The 16,661-nt window shown below is 44.0% G+C and overlaps 1 protein-coding gene across 2 annotated transcripts in view; it reads left to right on the forward strand.

Moving 5' to 3' along the window:
• The window catches only part of LOC138266018 (cytosolic purine 5'-nucleotidase-like), a 289,639-nt gene that overhangs the window by 149,201 nt on the left and 123,777 nt on the right, over window positions 1–16,661 (forward strand). The window lies entirely within an intron of this gene.

Below are 16,661 nucleotides of genomic sequence, written 5' to 3' on the forward strand. Positions count from 1 at the left end.
GATTTGACGTCGTGTGGATGTGTGATCAGCTAGTTGAGTCTGCGTGTGACTGTAATCAGATATATGAGGTTGTTTGCAAATGTTTGACCTTTGACTGAGGCTGTGTGTATGAGTTGGTGGAGTGCTTGGTATTTAATCAGTTGAGGCTGTGTGTGTGATCTTTGTGTTGAGGCTGTGTGTAACCTTCAGTGATTTGAGGTTGCGTCACTGTTATAATTGAGTTGATTGTGTGAATATCTCTGATTAGAGAGTTGAGACTACGTGTAGCTGTGATTAGTGATCTGATGCTTTGTATAACCACCAGTGAGTTGAAGCTTTACATAATTCTGCTCGTTGAATTTATGTGATGTGCAAGTATGATTCTGTGTGCTCATAGCAGTACGTTGGCGCTGTGTGTATTGACGATCCGTGGTTTTCATAAGCTGAATATGTGGGTTGATGCTGTGTGTAAACAACAACAGTGAGTTTAGGTTGCGCGTATCTATGGTCTCAGCTGGGGCTGTGTCTCACAGATCTGTGGGATAGGCCGTTTGTAACTATCAGACACGCGAGGCTCTAGGTGTGTGTTTAACAATGGCTGCAATAGAAAATTTATTGAGGTTGCCTGTAAAGGGATCTGTGTGTTGGATCGACGTGTAACTGTCAGTGAGTTAAGGGTGTGTGTGTGTGTAACTGTCAGGGAATTGAGATTTTGAACAACTGCGATCAGTGAAGTGGGTTCAGGTTATGTGCAGTTGGGAATCGAAAAAAAGGCGTCACCTGCTCCCATCACAGTGTCCAGGGCAAAGCTCATTGCAATGGGTAAAGGACCAGAGGTCACTGAGCCCCCCCCCTTCGGTTTGTGATCTAGCTTTCTGATGCTCCGAGTGACATCTTTCCTCTGACTCGTCACACTGTGATCTTGGGCACATTTATCTCACCCGCCTGTGGAATTCAGAGTGTATAGGATGCTTAAACATAAGCAGCCCACCTTGTCTTCAAAGCTTTCAACCTTCGAGTGCGTGACGCTCAGGTTATCCCACAGCACCCGCCCCATCCACAGTCCTCCCATTGTTCCTATGAATACACCCTGCTCTGGGCTCATAAGCCCCACAATGCTGGGCCCCTCACGTCCTCCGTATCCAGGCCTGATCTTCATGCAAGACCGGTGCAAATATTTGCAGCGGGTTGGATTAGTGTGACCCTGTGGGGTGTTATCTGCTCCCAACATTACAGCACTTTCTTAAACCTAGCTTTATATGGGTTCTTTAGGTGCCCGTCCTTATATAAACTCAAATGACCTAACTTTTGTGTAGTTTACAGAGATCAAAGGAGAGGTCTGCGCCGTGAGGGCCCAGGCAGTCCACATGGTGAGCTGTAATGTGCAGCTAATGTCACACTTTTGGTGACCAGAGAGCGCTAAGCCTCAAGACACGGACTTTAAACCCTTACCTCAGCATATCTGGAGGGTGCAAATATCACTATTTTTTTACATCTCTTTACACCCTGCCCCTCCCGCAGTACCACAGCAGTATTAAAAGCAAAGTTCCCGATTTTACGACCTTTAAGTTTTCAGATGTTCCCATCTGTGGAAAGTGTATTTTTTATCATTATATTGGTATTTATCTATATTTTTGGGGTGGAAAATATGAATTTCTAGCTAGTACATTTTCACGATTATTGAAATGGTAATGTTCATTAATTCCCCAAAGTGTCACTACACTAAGGACTGGATTGGATTACCTTGCTCCTGCTGCACGGACCGCACAGCAGACCCCCCCCCCCCAACTCGTAAACATATTTCACTGTGTGAGGAGGGAGCTGGCTGCGAGTTCACCACCCCTGCCCCTCCAAAGAAAGAAGCATTGGCAAAACTAATAGGATTCGCCTATACAAGAGCTATTTGCTTTGACAATGTTTTCCCATGTTGTACACGCGTGTGGCTGCCGTCCAGCATGGCTTAACGTTAGTGGCGTGGTGTGTCCGAGTGGAGTGGGGGAGTAGAGTGTAGTAGTGTGGATTTGTTGCAGTGTCGTCGAGTGGAGCAGGGGAGAGTAGAGGGTCATAGGGTTCAGTACAGGGGAGTCGAGTTCAGAGGGCCATTAGCACAGAGTGTTATGGAGTGGAGTATGGTGGAATAGGGTGTAGTGGGTTGGAGTGAAGTGAGGTAGTGGGGTGTATTGGATTAGAGTACATTGGGGTGGATTGAATTGGGGTAGAGTGGGGTGGATTGATTGCTGTGGGGTGGATTGGCATGGGGTGGATTGAATTGGGATGAGGTGGATTGGATTGGGGTGGATTCGAGTGGGGTGGATGCACTTGGATTGGGGTGGGTGGTTTGGATTGGAATGATAGGGCTGAGGTGGGATTGATTGGATTGGAGTGGGCTGGATAGGATTGGGTTGGAGTGGGATGGATTAGATTGGACTGGGGCAAGTGGATTGGTTTGGAGTGGGGTGGATTGGATTCACTGGACTGGAGTAGGGTGGATTGGATTGGAGTGGGGTGGTTTGGATTAAATTGGAGTGGGCTGGGCTGGATGGATTAGATTGGGGTGAGGTGGACTGAACTGGTATTGGGTGGATTGGATTTGGACAGAGTGTGGTGGAGTGACTGTTGTGCAATTAGATTGGGTTAGGGTGGAGTTGGGTGGACTGGATTGGAGTGTGGTGGATTAAATGGGGTGGGGTGGATTGGATTGGGGTGTGGTGGGCTGCAGTAGATGGATTGGATTGCATTGGGTTGGGTTGGGTGGATTAAATTGGAGTGGGGTGTATTGCTTTGGATTGTGGTGGATTGGGGTGGGGTGGATTAGATTGGAGTGGGGTGGATAGATTGGATTGGAGTGGGGTGGACTGAACTGTGATGGGGTGGGGTGGGGTGCATTGAATTGGTGTGGGGTCGACTGGATTAGAGTGGGGTAGGATGGATGGACTAGACTTGAGTGAGATGGACTCAATTGGGATGGGGTGGATTGAATTGGGGCTGATTGGGGTGGATTGGAGTAGAGTGGGGTGGATTGGACTGGGTTGGAGTGGGGTAGAGTGGATTGAAATGGGGTGGTATGGATTGGGTTTGGGTGGGGTTGACTGGAGGGGTGGATTGGCATAGGGTGAACTGGATTGGAGTGGGGTGGATCGGATTGGGGTGGATTGGATTAGGGTGGATCAGATTGGGGTGGATCGGTTTGGGTTGGGTCAGATTGGGGTAGACTGGATTGAGTGGGGTGGATTGGATTGAGCGTTTTGGACTGGAGTGGGGGATATTGAAATGGATTGGAGTGATGCAGATTGGAGTGGGGCGGTTTGGAGTGGAAAATATTGTTTTGGATTGGAGTGGGGTGGATTGGAGTAGGGTGAGGTGGATTGGAATGGGTTGGTGTGGGGTGGATTAGAATGGAGTGAATTGGGATGGAGTGGTGTGGATTGGATTGGGGTAAAGTGGATTGGATTGGAGTGGGGCATATTGTTTTGCATTGGAGGTGGGAAGATTGGAGTGTGACAGATTGTTTTGGATTGGAGTGGGGCAGATCGGAGTGGTGTGGATTCAAGAGTGACAGATTGTTTTGGATTGGAGCAGGCTAGTTTTTTTTTTATTAAAGTGGGGCAGATTCGAGTGGGGCAGGTCATTTTGAATTGGAGTGGGGCAGATTGTTTTGGATTGCAGTGGGGCAGACTGGAGTGGAGCAGATTGTTTTGGATTAAAGTGGGGCAGATTGGAGTGGGGAAGGTCATTTTGAATAGGAGTGGGGCAGATTGTTTTGGATTGCATTGGGGTAGATTGGAGTGGAGCAGATTGTTTTGGATTGAGAATATTGGAGTGGGGCCAATTGTTTTGGATTTGAGTGGGGCTGATTGGTGTGAAGTAGATGTGAGCGGGGCATATTGTTTTGGATTGGAGTGGGGCATGTGTTTTGGATTGGATCACAGTAGATTGTTTTGGAATGGAATTGTACAGATTATTTTGAGTGGTGTAGATTGTTTTGGATTGGAGTGGGGTGACCTGGATTGAAGCAGATTAAATTGGGATGGTTTGGGAGGATTGGATTGGGGTGGGTTTGAGGGGATTGGATTAGGGTGGAGTGAGGTGGGTAGATTGGAGTCGGGTAGATTGGGATATACTGCACAACTATGTGTTAACGCATAATTTCAGAAATGACACATAATAAAGAAAAATGTTGCTTTGTAATATTTAGAACACGATAACTGTTGTCTTTTGAGAATAGCAACCACAAGCAAAAACAAAAGAAAACATAAGTGTTAGTGAGAAAAGATGACTTGGCAAAATAAAAGAAAGTTAGCTATACATAATCATAAACTTTGCAATTTTCTTGGTCCTGCTGGGAGCATTTTTGACAGTCACACACCTTCTGTATGCAGGGCACTAAATGTTAAAAAGGACAAAATAGTACCTTAGTCACATAGGGAGCAGCGGATGGGCATTGATTAAGTTGAATCAATCAGTGCTTGGTCCCTGCTCCACAGAGAAAAACAGAAATCATGCCAGGCGTGCAGTGACGAATTACGAGGCTGCAAAGCAGAGTGCCACGCAGGCCAACAAATGGTAAGCAAAAGGCAGCCTGTAAGCCCTTTACTGTACACAACAGAGTCTCACAAGCGAGACACGTGCTAGCACATGCACTCGCACGCTTGACCCTAAAAACAAAGGGTCGCAGAGGCTGTTGCCGATGGCCAGGGATGTGTACACACCCCTTAATAGAAATAAGCTGCTTGCAGCCTCTAAAGATAAGCTGAAAAGCTGCTGTCTGCGGTAGTTCCCAGCTCATCTTTGCTGCCACTGTGTGATTTTGGCTCTTCACCAGGAGATAGTGTAAAGGGAGCCAAAATCGTGTGACATACAGTGGCACCATGTGAGTTGGCAGGTCTGGCACAGGTAAAAGCACCCGTATCCATGAAGGGCAGTCCTACCTCTCCGTGCCCTTGACCACCTGTCATGGTCCTGCCCTTCCATCACCATGCCACAAAGGGAGCCCAGAGAATGTGAGAGCAGGACTAGAGTCCCTTGCCCCACAGTGGGTAACTTGGATACTATACCCCTAAACTGTTATGAATGTCCATTGCAGAATTAAGGATTGTTGGCCATACTCTCAGGTAGTACATTTGCACATTTATTTACATGGCAGAGGAATACTCATAATTCATGTCTGTTGGGTTTTATTCCACTTAGCTGTCATACACAATAAATGCACTCACCTGAAAATATAATCATTGTAGTACCATTTAACAGTCGTTAAGGAATAGTATTCCTTTTTTAACTCATCACGCTGGCAAAGTGTAGCGCTATTGGATGGCAGGCCATGATCAGGGCAGCTGGAATTTTGTGGCAGGGAGGGCCAAATTATGCAGCAGTGTTGACTAAATTATGATGTATGAAAAAGCAAATTATGTGGCATAATACATCATATTTTCTCATAGGATTAGTTCATTACTTTGTAATTTTTACACTTGTTAACACTGTCCAGGCAAAGGTTGTACCTCAGTGACTTTATTGTAACACTTAAACTTAGCAATACACAACAGAAAGGTAACCAGTCAACCTTTGCAAAGGGCCTTCCACTGGATGGCAACACGTGTTACTGCATTTTTAAACACTTCTAAACTGTTCAAGTGACAAACTTTTTATGTTACGATCTGCAGATTATGTAGCAGATGATGGATTATGTGGCAAATGCCGCAGATCCATATTTATGCCACAGCCATACACTTGCAAAATTCCAGTGTCCCTGGTCATGATAAACAGTGTCTACAGATACTCAAAAGAAGATCACAATTCTGTACTGTTTCATTTTAAAAAATACATCCTAACAGGGAGACTGCTTCCTGTCACATCACACATGAAAATCAGTAAAAATGGAGAACTGGGAGCCATGATTTTAAATCAAGAGTCTCTTGTTAAGTTAGCATGAACTTTTGTGCACATTTTGACAAAAGCTGAGGCAAACTGTGGAGAAGTGTCAATAAATCTCACTAATCAATAAACCAGTCTACTCCAACCTTGCGGATCACGAACAGAATGAAGCACAACCAAACGAAATTGACCATTTTGACTGTTCAACTAGATTTTCAGAACTCTAAAGATGACCCCTGACTCCAAATGCAACCGTACTGTCTTCACAAGATGGCGCAACCGCATGTCTTAATCAGTGCTTAATTTGAACCGATGGATGCAGGTGTGGCCAACCTGCACTCATTTTTGGAGACCAGCATTTATTTTTCATCCATCTTTGACTCAGAGTACGGACGAGAAAAACACAAAAGAGGTAAGGAAGGAGGAAGAGAAAGAAGGAAAAAACAGTGACAAAAAAGCAAGCATACAAAAGCACCCGCAAAAGTGAAATAAGAGGACATGGAGTAGTTGGTGGTGGATGAAAGAGGCATGAGGTGGAATCATCATTATTTTTCGATAGTGCCGGTTGTGGGCTTCTGGGCACTGGCACATATACTGGCACATATACTTTTACAGATTAGACACTGGTCTTAACATATTAAGAGATGGACATACTGCATATCATATTGCTAATTTACGTAATTACATTACAAAGGGTCTGTGCATGGCCCCATGGTAACAGGTTCAAGTCACAGTGGGTCCATTTAATCTTTCATCCTCATGTTAGTAAAGACCTTTTGATTTTACTAAAATTGTATGTACAATATACTTAGTTATAGGATCTTTCAGCCTGCCCTCTTCATACTTTGGTCTGCTGTCGTGTCATTCACGTTTCTTTTGTCATCTACAGCATAAAGCATCAAGCAGTAGGATAAGCCCAGTTCATTAATTGGCTAACTTTACTGTGAGTGACAGGTTTCTGCTCTTTCACTATGAACACTTCCGTCCATAAATTAGTTCCCTTAGGTGCCAGTGGCTAATATGGTGTTATGTGGGTTTTATAGACCAAGAATATTTTTTGTGTGTGTTTTTTTGTTTTGTTTTTAAAGATTGACGAGAGGCCGGGGGTTCCCTAACAATACATTTTTAAAAAAGCCATGACAAAAGTAAAAAATAACTAATTAAGCTAAAAGACTGGCAGCAAATGCTGGCTTTGCCAATGCTTGTTTGGTTTGTTCTTGATAACATTGAGAACATGGTTATAAGCATACCGGCTTGTAAATTTAGATTTTTTTTTGTGTATTTTTGAACCAATGACCTTTATACAGAAATAACTTGTTGTAGGGCTGTCTACTGTAGGTCTCTTCTGCAGGTAGTATCTCTTGTCAGTGTTTGATGTGCATGTATGTCATGGCAGGAATGAACCTGACTCTGGAGTCACACCCAGAGAAGAAAAAGTTCAGTGGTAAACTCTCACATTTCCTTGAAATACAATGCTTTAATTGTGGCAGTGTACGATTATCACTTGAGTTTGTATATTGTCACGTATGTAGGCCTGCCTAGGTTGTCCTGTAAACTTTTATTGATTAATCCTATCACACATGTGATGACTGGAATTACTTATTTTGTGTTTTTCCACAATTTCACCTTGTGTCTTTTGGTATCGGCTGTTTATAAAATTAAATAGCAGATGACAGGTATCACATTTTCAGTTCTTGGTGGCTGATGGAAGCAATCTGATTGACAGTGGACCAATGTACAATTCCAATTGTAATATGCCAGTTGTTTGGCACGTACTTACCAACCACATCGTCACAATGACATGTGGTCTTTTGCAGGTCCTGGCAACATTTTCAGTTCGCCGGCATAATCTCGAATACATTTGGTAATGTCACATTATACTGGTTACATGATATAATTCCACTTTTATGCCACGTCTAGTAATTCCGCACCGTTCTCAGCATAAAATTGAGTGCAAGCACACTGGAACAGTTTGAGAAACCAAAACTTAACTAGGTGGTGTTTGAGGCGCTTGTGGGGTTTTTTTTGCGCTACTTTTTTAGTGCAAAATGCACCCTCATTCATAACTCATTTCATGGTCAAATATAGCGTTTCACCTAATTATGCGTAATTCAGCATAATTTTCCTGACGTTTTGGGTTATTATGCAACTACAAACTACGTAAATTTCACACGCCTCTAGTCTTTTGCTAACTAGGCATATGGAACAGCTTGATTTAGACAGTACATGTTCATTATAGTGTACAGTCCAAGCATTATTGTCTCTTTTAGATTGGTATTTTCTGCTGCTGGTGCCCGACTGACTGAGCTAAATCACTACTCTCTAACAATAATGCAAACCTTTTGAAGCAATGTTTTTCCACACAGCATGTTTGTTGTCAGTGTGCAGAAAGGTAACAGTAATCCAGTTGCTGATGACGAGGTGTGTCTTGGTGGAACTAGTAGACCTGGATTAAGTACCCGTTTCCCTGCTTGAGCACTTTGCATGATCCTGGGCAGATGGCTTCATTCCCCTGCTTCAGTTCTATGGCTTCAAAAATAAGGAAAACAGAGACAGGGGCATAACACAATACTTGTATCCAAACACGGATTAAAAAAAACTGTACACACACACACACACACACACATATATATACACATACAAATATCACTGAAAAAGCCCAAATGTTAAAGTGACTTTATAGTTAGGTGAAAATGTCAGTTAAAACATAACATTTTAAACTAAAGAAAATAATAAAGTCTTTTGTTCCCACCTTAAGAGTGTAATGCCTTTCTGTAGAGTTCAAGCACATCAGTGATCAGAAATGGGGCCATTCGAATAAGTAATGTGCCTGTAAATGAGGAGGATCCAATGAAGGTTGTAGATTGTGGGACCTCCAGTAGCGGTAGAGTCCTTTAAAAGATGCATGCAGTGAGAGAAGCAGGCGGGACCCAAACTCAGCAAAGAAGGAGCTGACTAGATGAGCATGGGCCAGACGTGTTGCAGTCGAAAGGTAAGTCACAATTAAATAGTTAATGGTTCAAAGAGTTCATCCCAGCAGCTGATGAGGGGCTCAGAAGGAGAAAGATGAGGAAGAAACGGGAGGAATCCTTCACGCAGTAAGTCTGACACAAAACAGGGATATATACAGAGTTGCATTGAAGAGTAAAGGAAGTGCTGGAGCCAAGACAATTCAGGAATGGTCCCTGGGTACCACAGAGTCAACGTCTTTGGACTGGTGTACAGCTTTAAAAGTCTCTGCGCCGCAGTTTATATATTTCTGAAGGTACTCATCAAGGTGCGTGTTTAATCCCTGTGAGGTGAGATATGCAGTTTGGGTTGTTCCAGGCCCTTCCTTGTGGCAGGTAGTAAAATAGTCATCACACTTGTCCAGTAGGTTGCAGCCACAGGCATCTGCTGAGATGGTGCCGATTCAGCATGTGTGAATGGCACGTGGTGAAGTGATGTGGAGTCTATGGGTTTGAATCAATAAACAGGGTGAAGAGAAATGCATTGCCCAAGAGGGCCATCCTTAACAGGGCACATCCAAGGTGCATCTAGTGGGGCCTTTCAGGCCTTGTAGGTGCTGTAGGAGCTGCAGTTCCCTTCAGGTCTTCACTCTAGGAGCATCAGCAGTGGAGAAGGGAAAAACCTTGGCAGCTGCATGCTCATACATCTTCCTTTCACAAGGCATGTCTGCCAACAGGAACAGCCACCCATGTCCAGTGGGACGTATGACCTACATCTGTGTAAGAAAATGGGTGTACTATATAGCAAGGTTGGGGCCTTGTTGTGCAGTACACTGGCATTTGTCTTCTTGGATACAATCAGTTATTTGCTCAACCCTTTGGTAGCTATGGCACAGAGCAGCAAGGCTTAGCAAAGGAACAACGTGTAAAGCATTTAACACCACCGAACAATGAAATAAGAAAGGCACCAAACAAGAAAAAGGCACAACCACAATTTATAAAAAACAGAGCATATTTTAATGAATTTTTAGAGTCCTTGATGACTGAAATCCACTGGAGGGTTCCCAAGTTTTTTAAGTATTTAAAAACGTTAACATCAAGCGCAAACAAGCATTAGCAACTCAAAACTTTGCAATCTTATAAAACCTTGTAAACATTTGATACACTGAGTTTGGGGACTCCAACACAGATTAGGTGACAAAATCCGACAGGACAGAGGTCTAGGTGCCTAGAAAGGAAACTCTGGACACTTACCTGGCCACCACAGTGTCTTTCAAGCACATTCCAACCTTTACAGGGCAACCTCTGTTGAATTCTACGGAGTGGTCCTGATGCTGAGGGATGCAGGCTTAAGGATACTCAATAAATGCTCTTCATGCTGTGTGGTCCATGTAGGTGAAGCACAGTCCGTCCTCAGTCCACAGGTAAGTAGGGGCGACACCGGTCACCGATCTCTGGGTCCCACAAAGTCCTCTACGCAGGGGTTAAAGGGCTGCCAATGCAGACCTTTCATTCTTGAAACACAGTGGTTTCAGTGCAAAGATTCAAGTGCTGGCTATTCCCAAATTGTCTGTTGAATTGCCAAACAGCTGTGGTGGCTACCAGGAATGCGGTTTGGACTCTTTGCTGTAATGTCCGCAGTGCCATTCTGGGGGGGAAGCCAGCTGACCCTTGGAGTCTCTGCTTCGAATTAGGGCCAAGAATCAACTTTTCCACAGGCCAGGCATGCAGAACACGGTCCAAACTCCACTAGCCCAAAATGCAGCTGGTGCTCCGTCGTCACAGCCTCTCATTGTGCACTTCCAGTGGGTGAAGAGTGGCCTTCTCATCCTTGGTCCAGGTCCAGTGATTACTGAAGTCTAGGGTGCCAGGGGTGCCCAATATATCCCAGTAAGATGCCCCAAGGAGACAACACAGTCATTAGTCAGTGGGCTAGTAGGTCCCCTCTTACCTGGTGACACAGGTCCGGGGATGTGTGGCATCTGTTGATCACAGAGTGCATCTTGCACACCACAGTCAACATATCTGAAGTCAGTCAGTCAGTGAAAGATCTCTATTCAGATTGTTTTTAAAATCCATAAAAGAAGGCATATTTTTCATCATAAAAGCCAAATGTGTAAAATAGAAAATTACGGTTCCATTGCCTTTCAACTCTGTAGAAGTTGAGCGGGTATACCTAAGCACTTTCCGCAGTTATTATGTCTTATGGGCAGAATCTGGGACCGGACTGTCAAAACGGTCCTGGGGGAGCCCCTTTTGCTTCAGATTTGGATTTCTGGACAATCCCCCAGTTCAAGTGCATAGCACAAGTGATGTCAATGGATAAATGGCAAGAGGAAGGCTGCATAACATTAGCGGACCTTTACCCAGAGGGACGATTTATACTCTTTCTGGAGGCACAAACACTGTTCCACCTTGGGGGGGATCAATTCCTTCAATTTGCCAAAATATCCACCACGGCACGCCAACTATGGCCTACATTCCCTAGTGCACCAGCCCTGACCTCCACACTGACTACTATCCTAGACATGGCAGGGGGAAGACGCTTTATTACCAATATATATCAGGCTCTGCGCGCTGACAGACAACAAAAGCCACTGAGAATTGAACAAGTATGGCAATGATACAGTGCAGAACAAATCTCTCCCCAAGATTAGAAAAAAATTCACCAGTGGGTTCGTGGGGGGACCACTTTGGGAAGATTAAAAAAAATCCAATATAACTTTATACATATGACATATTTTTCCCCTCAGCGCCTTAGCTGAATATACCCCTATAGACCCAGCTCTTGTCCTAGGTGTAACACCGCTGTAGCGGACTTTGTCCACATGGTTTGGTACTGCAGGAAAATAACGGAGTTCTGGACACAGATCCTTGAACACTTAAGAGTGGTGACGGGCTAGGACATCGTCCTAACTATCACTGAATGTCTATCGGGGCTCCTAGCATTTAATCCCAAAAGAAAACTCTCTAGAAGATACACAGTTTTAGGATTAGTGGTGGCTAAGCGCTGAATTGCCATACAATGGATTAGCCCTCACTCTCCAACACCAAGTGAATGGAGACACGACTTATTGGAATGGGTAGGGGCCGAAGAGTCACATATGAAAAAAACCAGGACGGATGCACGGGCGGGAGAGGCCCTGAGGGCACAGGAGGACATGACCCAAACGTTATTACGACTAGACCCGCGGGGGGACCCCTCTACGAGCGGCCATGATCAAAGTCTGGGATGGTCTAGGCGACTACGAACAGCTCTTCTATCGTAATGTCTCTTTCACAAAAATAAGTACTATATATCTATGTGGACTAAGCGATACGTGACTGACATTGCACACAATACTGGTAGACATTTAAAGAGTACAGGGACATCATACGACATTCTGAGCCCGACAAGTACTGGTGGTTTTGAGTTTAATGGTTTGTATAATGTTATGTAATAATAAGTGAGTTTGAGTAGCAACCAACACAGACAAATATCACTGAACTTGGCGGGAGAGTAACTACAAATGTTATCACTACTCCAACGGTCTTTCTGCTGTATATCTGTCTACTGCTCCGATTATGTTGTAAATGAATGCTGGCTTTCTAACAATAAAGAAAGAAATAAAAATAAAAAACTTAAAAGAAACTCTGTAGAAGTTCGTACCATCATTAGATCTTAAAGGAAAAGGTCTAATATAACGTTGTTGTTAATAACTGGTTGATAATAAATAGATATTGCGAGGTACATTTCATATACCAGACTATCGTATGATGTTAGTGTTTTCCTATGGATGATGGCACACCTAATAAATGAGGAAATAGTGTGGCAGATAAAATCAGTCTCAAGCTTACACAAAAAATAAAAGCTTCCTAGTATGTAAAAAGTCTCTTTGCTAAAAACAAGGGGCATAGGAAATGCTTTCTAGCAGGACTATAAAATTTACAAAACAAAGTAAAGTGCACAGTGGATTGTGTGGATTTTCCATTGCAAGGACACTTTGGGAGATTTTTAGACCATGCTTCCCTTTTCGGAATCACCACAAGTTGATGCAGAATGCATAGACGCAATCTTGTGAGGTAGAATCTTATCTGTACATCTATTACCATCTCAAGATAGCCCTGCAACCCTTGCTGTACAGGACCTTCCAAATATCTAGTTACTGTTGATTTATCGCTTTCCTGCTTTTCTCTCTCGATGGCCCACTTGCTGGCAAGAGCTACTTTAAGTATTTTTCTACTATACAGAAGGATACTGACCAGATATTCTATCAAACTCCTTGATTATTTTGTTCGCTTTTGCTAGCCAAAGAATTCTATTGTTAATATTCAAGGGCAAGACAGTCGAGAATTACATCTCTTGAGAATTTCGTTCCTGCCCTACTCCACTTTTTAAACCAGCCCATTATGGCACCCTTGTCTACTGTGTCCTCAAGGTAAGTTATGTTCAGGTCCCTTTGGGTGCTAAAAGTAGGTACAGCAAGGAGCCTATACTTAAAAGAACTTTCCAGAGAATGCACAATTTTGAAGCCATTCGAACCCCAGAGGGATGCCCTGTATATTGCTGTTGGGATACATTTACTCCTATAAAGCTGTTAACATTTCTCATATGGTTTATTACCAATTATATTTGCAAATCTAAACAGAGCTTCGATTGACCTGGTAAACTGTAACTTTGCCAGACCTTGATGGGGTACCGAGGAACCACACTGTGAAAATAGAACACCCAAGTAGGAAACGTTATGTACTTTCTCCCAGCGTGTGATTCTTCACAAATTGTTATTTCTTCCTTCGCTCGCCCCCTCCCGTACGCCGTTGTAAAGGACTTTGATAAGTTTAATTTGAGATCCTTTTGTTCCATATATGCAGCAAATCTATTGATCAGTTGTTGTAGACCATTTGCGGTTCTAGAAAGTAGAACCGCATCATCAGCATATAGGAGCACTGCGGTGGGGCGAATTCCTACTCTTGGTGCATCAGCATTTAGTTCTTGTAGCTTCCTGTCAACCCTGTTCACATAGAAGGAAAAAAGAATAGGAGCTAAAATACAGCCTTGCCTAAGGCCTCTGGTAACCCTAAAAGATGGGGTACATTCACCCTCCAAACTATATCTCAAACGGAATGTCATTGAAGCATACATCTGGGACAGGTGAGAAACAAAATCCAAAGGGGCACCTATTTGAATCAGAGTCTTCCATAGTTTGGTATATTTACAAGGACAAAATTGCTGCTTAGATTAGCAAAGCAGAGATAGATATGTCCCTGTGTAGCTAGTGTATACTTGCTGATTATAAGGTGTGGGTTAATGCATTGCTCCTGAGTCCTAATTTCCTTCCTGAAACCATACTGGGAATCAGTAGGCACATGGTTTTTTGCTGCCTAAGTGTTAATCTTTCTAAAATAACTCTCCCCATCATTTTTGCAGAGGAGTCTAGGAGGGACATCAGGCAGTAGCACTTAGGATCCCGCCTGTCACCTTTTTTTAAATATGGGGATAATAATAAAGTCAGACCAGGTACAGGGGATAATCTCTCAACCTACAGCATTAAAAACTTGCGTCGGGATTGGTGCCCATAGTTCTGTTGAGGATTCATAAGCATCCACTGGCGCCCTGTCAGGGCAGGGAGCTTTCTGAAGTCTTCCTCGAGTGTGTGAACCTTGCTAGCCCACTCCTAGAGGCGTGGCTACCATGGGCAGCACGCCCATAGAAAACTGGTTTCCTCCCTTGTCCATGGCTTGACCCTGTCTAGGGGAAACAACAGGCTTCCTGCGCTGAAGTGTTGTCACAGCGGCTTTTGAAAGGTGGCATCACCCTTTGATGCTTGTGTTTCAGGCTAACACCCTTTGCAGCCCATCCTGTGGGCAACAGCCTTTCTTCTCAACCTGGGAGTCATTCACACGTCTCTCCAGGTGGTCAAAAACCTGTCTCATTCCCTGTGCCTCTCTAAAGTCACTATACTACCCGAGTCAAAGTATGGCAACTTTCGTCAAAGTGGTCCTCATTAAAGTGGGCATAAATATTGACTGCACCATTGAGTCACATTTGATATCCCTTTCATTTGATATCTCACATGCCAGGGTTAGGTAGCCTCTGCCAGAAGATAGATGCATTAGAGTTTGAACCATTAACTCTGGAATTATCTTATAAGGCTACTTAACTGTCCTCAGCAAACACCAACACTTTAGGGCTTTGCTGTATCAACATATCAAAAATAAATGCCTATCGTAAAAATATACAGCTACTTGCCATAGGGCTTCATAGGCCTGCCTTAGAGGAGACTTACATATATAGCTAAGAGATGTATGGACTTAGAGATATGTGGTAATGGCAAAGTCGTGTGTGCAGTGCATGCACAGCCTCTTTCTTCAGTCTGCCATGGCAGCTGAAAGTCGTGTTTTCACATTATCACACACAGAGTGGCAAAATCAGTGCTGCAACTCTTGTACGGACAGCCAGACTACATGCCCTTGGCACCTTATACTAGCGACTTAAATAAGCCTGCATATGCCACCTGGGGGTAACCAATTCAACATTACATTTTAGAAAGGGAAAGAACACTGTCACTGAGGTCTGGACAACAGGCCTTAGTGCACTCTCAACATTAAAAACCAGCAACTAGTAGTTCAAAAAGGGGCAAAATCTGCAAAAAGCCTGTTTATTTACAACCTCACCCTCACCCCTTTCCACCGGGGTACAATGAGGCAAGGAGACCATCTGATTCAAGAATGACACTAGTCTTTTATGGAAGAATTCCATGACCTCACTAGATCACCTGACTCCAGAGGCCAATTCACAGGAAAGCCTGATGGCCTTTCCTAGTACAGTAGTATTTCCAGTTAGCTCTCTGGTTGTGATCCAGGGACCAGGCTGCACAGCTCACCACAGCCCTGCCAAGAAGAAGCAAAACAATCTAGGTTCTATGGATGCAGGCGATAGCCCCAGCCCAACCAGCCTACCTTAAGCCAGGGGTGTGCTGATCATCTTTTAGACAAAGAGAGATGCCATTTGTAGACTCCACAGGTAAAGCATTCTCCTTTTGGAAGTCATTGGTTCACCCTTACACCGTATCTCTTTGCCCCCTTTCATTCCAGTTCCTCTTCCCATGCCTTTTCCTTGAAGAGCCTATTTCCTATTCCTTCCTTCACTTTCCGCTCTGCCCTGGTCTTCCTGCCTCTTCTTCTCTATCACTTCGTTCTTTAGCCTTCCCATTTTATTCCCTCCCCCTGTGCCTTCCCCTCATATTCCCCCATCCCTGCCTTCACTACTGCTTCCTCCTGATTCCTTCGTCTCTCCCTTCTCCTCCGGGCTTACTTCCACTCTCCGCCTTCTCTTCTCTCTCCTCCCTGCCCGTCGCGCCTCCACTGTCACGTCCCCTGATCTACTCTTCCGTCTTCAGAAGGTCAGAGGTCGCTAGAGCCCTGCCTGCCCAGCAGCGTGAGTTCAGAATTCCTCAAATATTTGCATCACGGTTCTCCCGACCCTGGTGAAGAAGCTCGCTCCTCCACAGCTGTGATGCAGTTTGCTGTTTCCCTCAAACTGTTGTTTTCTCCAAAACGTTTTTCTTGGAAACATAACAGAGCTCCATGTGAGGAACTGGAAAGGTTTAGATGTAGACAGCTAGCCGAGCCATTGTCACATCCATATTTAATGTTTTTTTGAAAATATGTTTTTTTTTTTAAACGAAAGGTGGGATAAATCGAACTGTATTTTTTTTCTAAATGCTTAACATTTACACTACGGCGTAGTTCGACTATCAGACTATATTGCCAGCTTTCCCAGTGTATTTATGGGCGCAGTGATCAAATCCTGGCTTTTTTAGTCAAGTGTAGATTGAAAATTATAATAGAAACACGCATTGGCAAAGCCAATAGGTCTGACCTAAA

Source organism: Pleurodeles waltl, chromosome 11 (assembly GCF_031143425.1).
Source record: "Pleurodeles waltl isolate 20211129_DDA chromosome 11, aPleWal1.hap1.20221129, whole genome shotgun sequence".
NCBI lineage: Eukaryota > Metazoa > Chordata > Amphibia > Caudata > Salamandridae > Pleurodeles > Pleurodeles waltl.